This window comes from Pleurodeles waltl, chromosome 8 (genome assembly GCF_031143425.1).
Source record: "Pleurodeles waltl isolate 20211129_DDA chromosome 8, aPleWal1.hap1.20221129, whole genome shotgun sequence".
Taxonomy (NCBI): Eukaryota; Metazoa; Chordata; class Amphibia; order Caudata; family Salamandridae; genus Pleurodeles; species Pleurodeles waltl.
In genome coordinates this window covers 444,143,429-444,155,449 of record NC_090447.1, presented here as the reverse complement: position 1 = coordinate 444,155,449, position 12,021 = coordinate 444,143,429, and positions in this window count along the sequence as shown.

Genomic DNA, 12,021 nt, shown 5'->3' with positions numbered 1-12,021 from the left:
CTAACAGATCTAACTTTTTAGAGAAAAGAAGAAAACCTTTCAGAAACTTTGTAAAACTTTTGCAAAGTTTAAAGAACTTTTAAGAAAGTTAAAAATTAATTACTTCTAGGTATAGATTATGTATAGCTCTAAGTATCGGAGCAAGGTTTTCTTGTGAAAAGCACCAGTAACAAAGTTGTAAAGCAATTGCAAGTACGTATCCCACTGCTGTACGACCAATGTTGGAGACTGGCCTGGTTTGTAGTGGGTACCTTGGGTGCTTACACCTTACACCAGGTCCTGTTATACCTTATTATTGAAATGTACTAGTGTTCTAGCAGCTTAGGCTGATAGAGGTAGCTATAGCAGAGCAGCTTAGGGTGAACTAGAAGACATGCAAAGCTCCTGCAATACCACTTATACTTACACAGTACTTAAACACAAGTAAATACAATACTCAGTGTTACCAAAAATAAAGGTAGTTTATTTGGGTGACACAAGGCCAAAAATATCTTAGAGGCAATACTCCTTCTGGAGGTAAGTATTGTACACAATATATACACTAGACACCAAAATAAGGTAAGTAATTAGACATAGGTGTGAGAAAGTAGCCTCTTTCTAGCCTTGTTACCCCCACTTTTGGCCTGTTTGTGAGTATATGTCAGGGTGTTTTCACTGTCTCACTGGGACCTGCTAGCCAGGGCCCAGTGCTCATTGTGAAAACCCCATGTTGTCAGTGTGTTTGTTATGTGTCACTGGGACCCTGCTAGCCAGGACCCCAGTGCTCATAAGTTTGTGGCCTATATGTATGTATTCCCTGTGTGATGCGTAACTGTCTCACTGAGGCTCTGCTAACCAGAACCTCAGTGGTTATGCTCTCTCCGCTTTCCAAATTGTCACTAACAGGCTAGTGACCAATTTCACTAATTCACATTGGCATACTGGTACACCCATATAATTCCCTAGTATATGGTACTGAGATACCCAGGGTATTGGGGTTCCAGGAGATCCCTATGGGCTACAGCATTTCTTTTGCCACCCATAGGGAGATCTGACAATTCTTACACAGGCCTGCCAGTGCAGCCTGAGTGAAATAACATCCACGTTATTTCACAGCCATTTACCACTGCACTTAAGTAACTTATAAGTCACCTATATGTCTAACCTTCACCTGGTGAAGGTTAGGTGAAAAGTTACTTAGTGTGTGGGAACCCTGGCACTAGCCAAGGTGCCCCCACATTGTTCAGGGAAAATTCCCCTGACTTCGTGAGTGCGGGGACAACATTACACGCGTGCACTATACTTAGGTCACTACCTATGTATAGCGTCACAATGGTAACTCCGAACATGGCCATGTAACATGTCTAAGATCATGGAATTGTCTCCCCAATGCCATTCTGGCATTGGGGAGACAAATCCATGATCCCTCGGGTCTCTAGCACAGAACCCGGGTACTGCCAAACTGCCTTTCCGGGGTCTCCACTGCAGCTGCTGCCAACCCCTCAGACAGGTTTCTGCCCCCCTGGGGTCCAGGCAGCCCTGGCCCAGGAAGGCAGAACAAAGGATTTCCTCTGAGAGAGGGTGTAACACCCTCTCCCTTTGGAAATCGGTGTGATGGCTGGGGAGGAGTAGCCTCCCCCAGCCTCTGGAAATGCTTTGATTGGCACAGATGGTGCCTATCTCTGCATAAGCCAGTCTACACCGGTTCAGGGATCCCCCAGCCCTGCTCTGGTGCGAAACTGGACAAAGGAAAGGGGAGTGACGACTCCCCTGACCTGCACCTCCCAGGGGAGGTGCCCAGAGCTCCTCCAGTGTGCCCCAGACCTCTGCCATCTTTGAAACAGAGGTGTTTCTGGCACACTGGACTGCTCTGAGTGGCCAGTGCCAGCAGGTGACGTCAGAGACTCCTTCTGATAGGCTCTTACCTCTCTTAGTAGCCAATCCTCCTTCCTAGGTAGCCAAACCTCCTTTTCTGGCTATTTAGGGTCTCTGCTTTGGGGAATTCTTCAGATACCGAATGCAAGAGCTCACCAGAGTTCCTCTGCATCTCCCTCTTCACCTTCTGCCAAAGGATCGACCGCTGACTGCTCAGGATGCCTGCAAAACCGCAACAAAGTAGCAAAGACGACTACTGCAACCTTGTATCGCTTCATCCTGCTGGCTTTCTTGACTGTTTCCTGGTGGTGCATGCTCTGGGGGTAGCCTGCCTCCTTTCTGCACCAGGAGCTCTGAAGAAATCTCCAGTGGGTCGACGGAATCTTCCCCCTGCAACCGCAGGCAACAAAAGACTGCATCACCGGTCCTCTGGGGCCCCTCTCAGCACGACGAGCGTGGTCCCTGGAACTCAGCAACTCTGTCCAAGTGACTCCCACAGTCCAGTAACTCTTCAGTCCAAGTTTGGTGGAGGTAAGTCCTTGCCTCCCCACGCTAGACTGCATTGCTGGGTACCGCATGATTTGCAGCTGCTCTGGCTCCTGTGCACTCTTCCAGGATTTCCTTCGTGCACAGCCAAGCCTGGGTCCCGACACTCTAACCTGCAGTGCACAACCTTCTGAGTTGTCCTCCGGCGTCGTGGGACTCCCTTTTCTGACTTCAGTTGGACTCCGGTTCACTCCTCTTCTAAGTGCCTGATCCAGTACTTCTGCGGGTGCTGCCTGCTTCTGTGAGGGCTCCCTGATTTGCTTGGCGCCCCCTCTGTCTCCTCATTCAAGTGGCGACATCCTGGTCCCTCCTGGGCCACAGCAGCATCCAAAAACCCTAACCGCAACCCTTGCAGCTAGCAAGGCTTGTTTGCGGTCTTTCTGCGTGGGAACACCTCTGCAAGCTTCTTCACGACGTGGGACATCCATCCTCCAAAGGGGAAGTTCCTAGGCCTCTTCGTTCTTGCAAAACGCCAAGCTTCTTCCATCCGGTGGCAGCTTCCTTGCACCCTCAGCTGGCATTTCCTGGGATCCTGCCCACTCTCGACACTGTCGCGACTCTTGGACTTGGTCCCCTTGTCTTACAGGTACTCAGGTCCGGAAATCCACTATTGTTGCATTGCTGGTGTTGGTTTTCCTTGCAGAATCCCCCTATCACGATTTCTGTGTTCTCTGGGGGTCGTAGATGCACTTTACACCTACCTTACAGGGTCTTGGGGTGGGCTATTTTTCTAACCCTCACTGTTTTCTTACAGTCCCAGCGACCCTCTACAAGCTCACATAGGTTTGGGGTCCATTCGTGGTTCGCATTCCACTTTTGGAGTATATGGTTTGTGTTGCCCCTATACCTATGTGTTCCTACTGCAATCTTTTGTAACTTTACACTGCTTGCATTACTTCTTTTTGCTAGTACTGCATAATTTTGGTATTGTGTACATATATCTTGTGTATATTTGGCATCCTCATACTGAGGGTACTCACTGAGATACTTTTGGCATATTGTCATAAAAATAAAGTACCTTTATTTTTAGTATATCTGTGTATTGTGTTTTCTTATGATATTGTGCATATGACACCAGTGGTATAGCAGGAGCTTTACATGTCTCCTAGTTCAGCTTAATCTGCTTTGCCATAGCTACCTTCTATCAGCCTAAGCTGCTAGAAACACCTCTTCTACACTAATAAGGGATAACTGGACCTGGCACAAGGTGTAAGTACCTCTGGTACCCACTACAAGCCAGGCCAGCCACCTACATTGGTTGTGCAGGGGTGGGATAAGTACTTGTAACTACTTACCACTTTGTCATTGTGTACTTTTCATAAGAGAATAATATACAAAACAAGTTCAGTGTATGTACACCTAACCAAAATGTTTTGCTTTTCTTCTCTAACACCTTCTGCTAAGTGCTGAAAAGTACTTCTAAACTTTTAGAAAGTTTCAAAAAGTTTCAAAAAGTTTTTTTTTTCTGTTCTTTAAAAAGTCCTGAAACTTTTTCTCTCTTCTCACTGCCTCTAAACCTTCTTCTATCATGTCTGATGTAGGAACTTCTCTTAAAATGGTCAATACAACTTATGACAATTTAAACTTTAAGAGCCTAAGGATTCTCTGCATTTATAGAGGTTTAGTGATAGGAAAGAATCCTTCAAGAGAATTTCTATTTAACCTGCTCATTGAGAATGATAGGTCCCTAGCTGGCACTTCAACTGAGAAGTTAGTAGATAGCTCACACTCTGACTCAGGGGAACCCCTTTAGGGAGGCGTAAAGGGTTCTCTTCCAAATCTTGCCCTTAGCAGACCACCTAGCAATGTTGGTAGTAATAGGAGCTCCCATCATAGTAGGGATGTTTTTATTCCTGGAGGTCAAGTTGTTAGAGTCTAGGCTGTTAGGGAAAGATCTCCCTCTGTTGTTTCCCATTTATCCTCAGTGTCCAAGCATTCCCAACCCACCCACCCTGAAGACAACATGTTAGAAAGGGAACTCAAAAAGTTGAGAGTGGAAGAGACCAGACTGAAGCTTAAACAGCAACAGCTGGCTCTAGACAGGGAATCCCTAGACCTGGAGAAGGAGAGACAGAGATTGGGGTTTGGACCCAGTGGTGGCAACAGCAGTATTCCTGATAGTAATCCTGTGAGACAGCATGATTCCAGGAATCTGCACAAGATAGTTCCCCCTTACAAGGAGGGGGATGACATTAACAAGTGATTTGCTGCACTTGAGAGGGCCTGTATGGTACAAGGGGTCCCTCAAAGGCAGTGGGCTGCTATATTGTGGCTATCTTTCAATGGAAAGGGTAGGGATAGGCTCCTTACTGTTAGAGAAAGTGAAGCTAACAATTTTGCAGTTTTGAAGGATGCACTCTTGGATGGATTTGGCTTAACCACTGAACAATACAGGATTAAGTTCAGAGACACCAGAAAAGAGTCCTCACAAGACTGGATAGACTTTGTTGACTGTTCAGTGAAGGCCTTGGAGGGGTGGTTGCATGGCAGTAAAGTTTCTGACTATGAAAGTGTGAGAAGGTAGCCTCTTTCTAGCCTTGTTACCCCCACTTTTGGCCTGTTTGTGAGTGTATGTCAGGGTGTTTGTCACTGTTTTCACTGTCTCACTGGGATCCTGATAGCCAGGCCTCAGTGCTCATAGTGAAAACACTATGTTTTCAGTATGTTTGTTATGTGTCACTGGGATCCTGCTGGTCAGGACCCCAGTGCTCATAGGTTTGTGGCCTATATGTATGTGTCACTGGGACCCTGTCACACAGGGCCCCAGTGCTCATAGGTGTGCATGTATATGTTCCCTGTGTGGTGCCTAACTGTCTCACTGAGGCTCTGCTAACCAGAACCTCAGTGGTTATGCTCTCTCATTACTTCAAATTGTCACTAACAGGCTAGTGACCAATTTTACCAATTTACATTGGCTTACTGGAACACCCTTATAATTCCCTAGTATATGGTACTGAGGTACCCAGGGTATTGGGGTTCCAGGAGATCCCTATGGGCTGCAGCATTTCTTTTGCCACCCATAGGGAGCTCTGACAATTCTTACACAGGCCTGCCACTGCAGCCTGAGTGAAATAACGTCCACGTTATTTCACAGCCATTTTACACTGCACTTAAGTAACTTATAAGTCACCTATATGTCTAACCTTTACCTGGTAAAGGTTAGGTGCAAAGTTACTTAGTGTGAGGGCACCCTGGCACTAGCCAAGGTGCCCCCACATTGTTCAGAGCCAATTCCCTGAACTTTGTGAGTGCGGGGACACCATTACACGCGTGCACTACATATAGGTCACTACCTATATGTAGCTTCACCATGGTAACTCCGAATATGGCCATGTAACATGTCTATGATCATGGAATTGCCCCCTCTATGCCATCCTGGCTTAGTTGGCACAATCCCATGATCCCAGTGGTCTGTAGCAAAGACCCTGGTACTGCCAAACTGCCCTTCCTGGGGTTTCACTGCAGCTGCTGCTGCTGCCAACCCCTCAGACAGGCAGCTGCCCTCCTGGGGTCCAGCCAGGCCTGGCCCAGGATGGCAGAACAAAGAACTTCCTCTGAGAGAGGGTGTGACACCCTCTCCCTTTGGAAAATGGTGTGAAGGCAGGGGAGGAGTAGCCTCCCCCAGCCTCTGGAAATGCTTTGTTGGGCACAGAGGTGCCCAATTCTGCATAAGCCAGTCTACCCCGGTTCAGGGGACCCCTTAGCCCTGCTCTGGCGCGAAACTGGACAAAGGAAAGGGGAGTGACCACTCCCCTGACCTGCACCTCCCCTGGGAGGTGTCCAGAGCTCCTCCAGTGTGCTCCAGACCTCTGCCATCTTGGAAACAGAGGTGCTGCTGGCACACTGGACTGCTCTGAGTGGCCAGTGCCACCAGGTGACGTCAGAGACTCCTGCTGATAGGCTCCTTCAGGTGTTAGTAGCCTATCCTCTCTCCTAGGTAGCCAAACCCTCTTTTCTGGCTATTTAGGGTCTCTGTCTCTGGGGAAACTTTAGATAACGAATGCAAGAGCTCATCCGAGTTCCTCTGCATCTCTCTCTTCACCTTCTGATAAGGAATCGACTGCTGACCGCGCTGGAAGCCTGCAAACCTGCAACATAGTAGCAAAGACGACTACTGCAACTCTGTAACGCTGATCCTGCCGCCTTCTCGACTGTTTTCCTGCTTGTGCATGCTGTGGGGGTAGTCTGCCTCCTCTCTGCACCAGAAGCTCCGAAGAAATCTCCCGTGGGTCGACGGAATCTTCCCCCTGCAACCGCAGGCACCAAAAAGCTGCATTACCGGTCCCTTGGGTCTCCTCTCAGCACGACGAGCGAGGTCCCTCGAATCCAGCGACTCTGTCCAAGTGACCCCCACAGTCCAGTGACTCTTCAGTCCAAGTTTGGTGGAGGTAAGTCCTTGCCTCACCTCGCTGGGCTGCATTGCTGGGAACCGCGACTTTGCAGCTACTCCGGCCCCTGTGCACTTCCGGCGGAAATCCTTTGTGCACAGCCAAGCCTGGGTCCACGGCACTCTAACCTGCATTGCACGAATTTCTAAGTTGGTCTCCGGCGACGTGGGACTCCTTTGTGCAACTTCGGCGAGCACCGTTTCACGCATCCTCGTAGTGCCTGTTTCTGGCACTTCTCCGGGTGCTACCTGCTTCAGTGAGGGCTCTTTGTCTTGCACGACGTCATCTCTCTCTTCAGGTCCAATTTGCGACCTCCTGGTCCCTCCTGGGCCCCAGCAGCGTCCAAAAACGCCAAACACACGATTTGCGACTAGCAAGGCTTGTTGGCGTCCTTCCGGCGGGAAAACACTTCTGCACGACTCTCCAAGTCGAGAGGGATCCGTCCACCAAAGGGGAAGTCTCTAGCCCTTTTCGTTCCTGCAGAAACCTCAGCTTCTTCTGTCCAGTAGAAGCTTCTTTGCACCCGCAGCTGGCATTTCCTGGGCATCTGCCCATCTCCGACTTGCTTGTGACTTTTGGACTTGGTCCCCTTGTTCCACAGGTACCCTAGATTGGAAATCCACAGTTGTTGCATTGCTGGTTTGTGTCTTTCCTGCATTATTCCTCTAACACGACTTCTTTGTCCTTAGGGGAACTTTAGTGCACTTTGCACTCACTTTTCAGGGTCTTGGGGAGGGTTATTTTTCTAACTCTCACTATTTTCTAATAGTCCCAGCGACCCTCTACAAGGTCACATAGGTTTGGGGTCCATTCGTGGTTCGCATTCCACTTTTGGAGTATATGGTTTGTGTTGCCCCTATCCCTATGTTTCCCCATTGCATCCTATTGTAACTATACATTGTTTGCACTGTTTTCTAAGACTATACTGCATATTTTTGCTATTGTGTATATATATCTTGTGTATATTTCCTATCCTCTCACTGAGGGTACACTCTAAGATACTTTGGCATATTGTCATAAAAATAAAGTACCTTTATTTTTAGTATAACTGTGTATTGTGTTTTCTTATGATATTGTGCATATGACACTAAGTGGTACTGTAGTAGCTTCACACGTCTCCTAGTTCAGCCTAAGCTGCTCTGCTAAGCTACCATTATCTATCAGCCTAAGCTGCTAGACACCCTATACACTAATAAGGGATAACTGGGCCTGGTGCAAGGTGCAAGTACCCCTTGGTACTCACTACAAGCCAGTCCAGCCTCCTACATTGGTGGTGCAGTGGTGGGATAAGTGCTTGAGACTACTTACCACTCTTGTCATTGTACTTTTCATAGGAGAAAAATATACAAAACAAGGTCAGTGTATATACACATAGCCAAAAAGTTTTGCATTTTCTCTTTTCACTCTTTTCTAAGTGCTGAAAAGTACTTCTAAACTTTCAAAAAGTTCTTAAAAGTTTAAAAAGTTTTTTTCTGTCTTTCCAAAAAGTTCTGAAAACTTTTTTCTCTTTTTCTATCACTTTAACTCTCTCTAAAAATGTCTGGCACAGGCCAAAATGTTGATCTGTCCAAACTTGCATATGACAACCTTAGCTGGAAAAGAGCAAGGAGTCTCTGTATAGAGAGAGGTTTGAGTGTAGGGAAAAATCCTTCCTTGGAACTGTTACTTAACATGCTTAGAGAACAAGATAAGGCCATAGGTGCCTCATCTGTTGAAAAAGTACCTAATAGTTCCCAATCTGATTTAGGGACTCCCCCAGGAAAACATTCAGGAAAGAAACTTCCTAGCCTGCCCATTACTAGACAGTCTAGCATAGTTGGTAATGATGATGAGCCACACCATATAAATAGTGTTGTCTCACATCATAGAAAAAGCATTTATTCTCACCATACTGGTAGTAATGTTTCTGTTAACCAAGCTGTTAGTGTGGCTTCTGTAAGGGACAGGTCTCCTTCTGTTCATTCCCATCATAGCTCTGTTTCTAGGAATGTCCCTCCCACCAACCCTGATGACAGAATGTTAGAGAGGGAACTCAATAAGTTGAGGGTGGAACAAACCAGACTGAAGCTTAAAAAGCAACAGCTGGATTTGGATAGACAGTCTTTTGAATTAGAGAAGGAAAGACAGAAGTTGGGTTTAGATACCCATGGTGGCAGCAGCAGTATTCCCCATAGTCATCCTGCAAAAGAGCATGATTCCAGGAATCTGCACAAGATAGTTCCCCCTTATAAGGAGGGGGATGACATTAACAAGTGGTTTGCTGCACTTGAGAGGGCCTGTGTTGTACAGGATGTCCCTCAAAGGCAGTGGGCTGCTATCCTATGGCTATCATTTAGTGGAAAAGGTAGGGATAGGCTCCTTACTGTGAAAGAAAATGATGCTAATAATTTCCAAGTTCTTAAGAATGCACTCCTGGATGGTTATGGCTTAACCACTGAACAGTACAGGATAAAGTTCAGAGAGACCAAAAAGGAGTCTTCACAAGACTGGGTTGATTTCATTGACCATTCAGTGAAGGCCTTGGAGGGGTGGTTACATGGCAGTAAAGTTACTGATTATGAAAGCCTGTATAACACAATCCTGAGAGAGCATATACTTAATAATTGTGTGTCTGATTTGTTGTACCAGTACCTGGTAGACTCTGATCTGACCTCTCCCCAAGAATTGGGAAAGAAGGCAGACAAATAGGTCAGAACAAGGGTGAACAGAAAAGTTCATACAGGGGGTGACAAAGATGGCAATAAGAAGAAAGATGGTGAAAAATCTCAAGATAAGCATGGGGATAAGGGTAAAACCAAAGATCCCACTTCAAATCTTAAACACTCTTCAGAGGGTGGGGATAAAACTAATTCTTCCTCTTCTTCTCAACCTGCACACATTAAAAAGCCTTGGTGCTTTGTGTGTAAAAACAGAGGCCATAGGCCAGGGGATAAGTCCTGTCCAGGTAAACCCCCTGAGCCTACCACCACTAATACATTAAGCTCTAGTACCCCTAGCAGTAGTGGTACTAGTGGTGGGACTGCTGGCAACAGTCAAGTTAAGGGTGTAGTTGGGTTCACTTTTGGGTCCATAGTAGAAACTGGGGTAGTCACTCCCAAGACAGTTTCTGTTACACCTAGTGGCATTGGCCTTGCCACACTGGCTGCTTGTCCCCTTACAATGGATAAGTACAGGCAGACAGTTTCAATAAATGGTGTTGAGGCCTTGGCCTACAGGGACACAGGTGCCAGTTTCACTTTGGTGACTGAAAACCTAGTGCACCCTGATCAACACATCATTGGACAACAGTATAAGATTATTGATGTCCATAACTCCACTAAGTTTCTTCCCTTAGCTATAATTCAGTTTAGTTGGGGTGGAGTTACTGGCCCTAAGCAGGTGGTGGTATCACCTAGCTTACCTGTAGACTGTCTCTTAGGTAATGACCTAGATGCCTCAGGTTGGGCTGATGTAGAGTTTTATGCCCATGCAGCCATGCTGGGCATCCCTGAGGAATTGTTCCCTCTCATTTCTACTGAAATGAAAAAGCAAAGGAGAGAAGGCCTGAAAACTCAGGAACCCTCTCCATCAACAGGTAAAAAGGGTATCACAGTATCCCCTAACCACCCTACCATTCAGGATACCATTCCTGTGGTGGGAGAAACCTCTACTGGGGTGGCACCTGTTCCAAGGGAATCATCAGTTGGCAAAACTGTACTCCCTGAGGTGGAAGTACCTCTCTGTGGGATAACTAACATTGGTGAAAAAAAGAGCACCATTTTAGTTAACATGGAGCATCCCTCCAACCCTCCCAGAGAAACTTTAGTGCAGAAACTCTGCACTGCCTCACAACACTTAGGACAGCATCCCTGCCCTAGTGTGGAGCTGATAGGACAGCATCCCTGCCCTGCTCCAACCCAAGAGAAACAGCATCCCTGTTCTCTCTTCCAGCCATATGGACAAAGTTTTTGCCCAGCTATGGCTTTTCTGAGACAGCATCCCTGTCTGGCATTTCCATCACTACAAATAGGTTCAGTGGACAATTCCCACTGCTCTAAACTAAAACTTACTGATAGAAACTCTGAAAATACATCTTCACATTGTTGCTTGGCTAAAAAACTTCAAACAGGGTGGTTTACATCCCCACAGGGAAGTAACCATATAGTGGATGATAAAGGGAGTAACCAGTCTATTGCAGAGCTACTCTCTACTTATCACCACTTAGACAATAAAGTCTCAACTGGCCAAGGTTAGCCTTATTGTCCTTCGTTTGGGGGGGGGTTGTGTGAGAAGGTAGCCTCTTTCTAGCCTTGTTACCCCCACTTTTGGCCTGTTTGTGAGTGTATGTCAGGGTGTTTGTCACTGTTTTCACTGTCTCACTGGGATCCTGATAGCCAGGCCTCAGTGCTCATAGTGAAAACACTATGTTTTCAGTATGTTTGTTATGTGTCACTGGGATCCTGCTGGTCAGGACCCCAGTGCTCATAGGTTTGTGGCCTATATGTATGTGTCACTGGGACCCTGTCACACAGGGCCCCAGTGCTCATAGGTGTGCATGTATATGTTCCCTGTGTGGTGCCTAACTGTCTCACTGAGGCTCTGCTATCCAGAACCTCAGTGGTTATGCTCTCTCATTACTTCAAATTGTCACTAACAGGCTAGTGACCAATTTTACCAATTTACATTGGCTTACTGGAACACCCTTATAATTCCCTAGTATATGGTACTGAGGTACCCAGGGTATTGGGGTTCCAGGAGATCCCTATGGGCTGCAGCATTTCTTTTGCCACCCATAGGGAGCTCTGACAATTCTTACACAGGCCTGCCACTGCAGCCTGAGTGAAATAACGTCCACGTTATTTCACAGCCATTTTACACTGCACTTAAGTAACTTATAAGTCACCTATATGTCTAACCTTTACCTGGTAAAGGTTAGGTGCAAAGTTACTTAGTGTGAGGGCACCCTGGCACTAGCCAAGGTGCCCCCACATTGTTCAGAGCCAATTCCCTGAACTTTGTGAGTGCGGGGACACCATTACACGCGTGCACTACATATAGGTCACTACCTATATGTAGCTTCACCATGGTAACTCCGAATATGGCCATGTAACATGTCTATGATCATGGAATTGCCCCCTCTATGCCATCCTGGCATAGTTGGCACAATCCCATGATCCCAGTGGTCTGTAGCACAGACCCTGGTACTGCCAAACTGCCCTTCCTGGGGTTTCACTGCAGCTGCTGCTGCTGCCAA